This window comes from Cryptomeria japonica, chromosome 9 (assembly GCF_030272615.1).
Source record: "Cryptomeria japonica chromosome 9, Sugi_1.0, whole genome shotgun sequence".
Taxonomy (NCBI): domain Eukaryota; kingdom Viridiplantae; phylum Streptophyta; class Pinopsida; order Cupressales; family Cupressaceae; genus Cryptomeria; species Cryptomeria japonica.
Genome location: NC_081413.1, coordinates 708,614,281 through 708,616,949, shown reverse-complemented (window position 1 = coordinate 708,616,949; position 2,669 = coordinate 708,614,281).

Genomic DNA, 2,669 nt, shown 5'->3' with positions numbered 1-2,669 from the left:
AAAGTGTTGTCATCCTTGTGAATCTTATGCCATTGTGTTAGTGTCCCAATTATATGTTGTAGATGCATTCATAAGGAAGAGTTTAAGGGAAAATTTTAATTTAATTATTTTGTGATTTCTATTCCCTCACGAACTCCTTGGAAATAGGTGATAAAAGACACAATAATATAGACAAAAAAGTGGTTGTTCAACTTCCCAGGTTTGGTTCCTAGGAAAGAGTTAAAGGAAGGAATTAGAAAGATGTTTCACATTCCAATGAGGGAAAACTAGTGGCCACGTTTGGGAAATTGAAGAGGTAGATTTGGGTGCCCATTTAGAAATTTAAGGATTTTGTACATCCCTATTTCAGACACTAAAAATCCTTATCACTTGCATTCTCCATTTTTAGCCTAATCGTGCATATAATCTTAATTATTTGCATGATCCTGCCCTATTTCCCCTATTTCCATTTTCTATCAAGATTGTTTCATTTTATTCTTATTTTAATTTTAGGGTTTGACTTTACCCTTAACTTCATCCCTCTTGCATCAAATCTTTCCCTTGTCGCTTTTGTGATATAGTTTTGCCTAATTTTTTCTCGATTAGGGTTTTTTGCTCCTAATTCGGTCCTCATGTTTCACCTTTTCCATTTTTTGTCCATAACGTTTCATTTTCTTCCCATTTTAGGTTTGGGGTTTCATTTTGTCCTCAACTTCATCCCCTTTGTGATGGTTCATTCCCCTCTCCTTCTAGAGATGTCAACTTTTGACCTAAAACCTTATCTCAATTTTAGGGTTGTTTGCCTTCTTCTTGGTCCTGTCACTTCCCGCTTTCTATTTTTGGCCTTGTTAGCTTCATTTTTTCCCTATTGTTGTTCTAGGGTTCCATTTTGACCTCTTCTCCTACCCCATGGCATCACATTCGTTCCTTTTTCATTTGTTGACCCACTTTGACCCAATTTACCCATTGTTGCTCGATTTTGCTCGGTTTGGCCTAATTTTCTCATTTTCGCTCAAATCTTTCCATTTTCTGTCTGAACCTTCCCCATTCTTTCCAATTTCACCTATTTTGACCAAAATTGACTTAATTTGACCTAATTAAGGTCTTCGGATGCTAGTTTGAATAATTTGCCCTTTTAGGTTTAATAAATTCTTTAATTAATTAAGCCTCGTCTTACTAATTATTCTACATTTAATCTGTCATCATTTTAATCAACCTCCCTTTTTAATATTAGTTAAATAATATTAAATTATTTAATTAATTTTGATTTATCCCCTTTAATTAAATGATTTTAATTAAAGGCTCATTTTAAATAACCTATAGTTGAATAATTTATTTAAATTATTTAATTAGCTAATTATGTCATAAAAAATAATTAAATATCTTTATTTAATAATCTTCTAATATGAGGATAATATCTACTTTAAAAAAAAAATTAACTGCCTAATGTCCTCCTAATTTTCGAGAATGGCAATATTATCCTGGATATTTATGATATTTATCTTTAATTTTTGAAAATCCTGCCTTTTGGAATTATTTCATTATATCTCAATTTTGAATTCGAAAATAAGGAATGCCCTAGGAAAATCAACTTTTTGCTTTTTCTTTCCTTTTTCCTCATCTCCTTCATCCTTCCTCGAATGGTAGCTTTGTCATGCATTTAATTTGATCCATCCACCTGATCAAAAATCTTTTCTATCTCATCCATCCATCGAGTCTCCAATTTTCTATAAATTGGGACTCCCCTTTCAATCAAATTATCTAATTTTCGCGTACTTTCATTCTGTCAGTTTATTTAACAATCATCTAGCTTAAGCATTGTTATTCTGTCAAAATAATATTTCATTTTTAACAATTAATTCTACATAATCACACATTCCTTGTAAATCTCGTACACCAATCCTTGCTTGTGTATGTTTCATGCACCTAACAAACAAGAGAGCAACATAGCATCATTAGAGATGAAAGGAAGAGCAACGAGGCTTCATTGAAGATTAGAGGATTGCATTTGTGTTTTTATTTCATTTTCATTTCAATGGTCCCGTTGGTTAGATTAGGAAGGTTTTGCATGTTTTGGTTTTCAAACTAATTAACCCCCTTTTTCTTGTCTACATCTAGTGTACCTGACACAAACATGCATCCAATTTAACTTCTTTTGTCAGATTTTTTATCATATGTCCTAGAAGATTGTGTTGAGATATGTACCAACTAGGATTCAAACCTAGGACCTTCCATACGTTGCTGGAGTGCTCTACCACTGAGCTACTGGCCCCTCTTGGACTAGTCCATCATCAGTCCAGGTGTGGCTTATTTCCAACACCAACACCCCCCCTTAAGCCACACCTCTCGTGTGCTTGGGGATCCTAGCCTAGACCTAGCTCTGATACCATGTTGAGACATGGACTAGCTAGGACTCGAACCTAGGACCTTCCATACGCTGCTGGAGTGCTCTACCACTGAGCTATTGGCCCCTCTTGGACCAGTCCATCGTTGGTCTGGGTGTGGCTTATTTCCAACACCAACAGATTGAATTTCTTAATTTTCATGTCTGTCATTGTTTCTGTCCAGGTGACACCCAGTCCTACATAGGTGGTTCACCTCTATGTGTAGTTGATTAGGGTTTTTGCGAAGGTGATCAAGGGTCTTGCATAGGTGGTCATAATTTATGCGCAATTGGTTAGGGTTTCTAT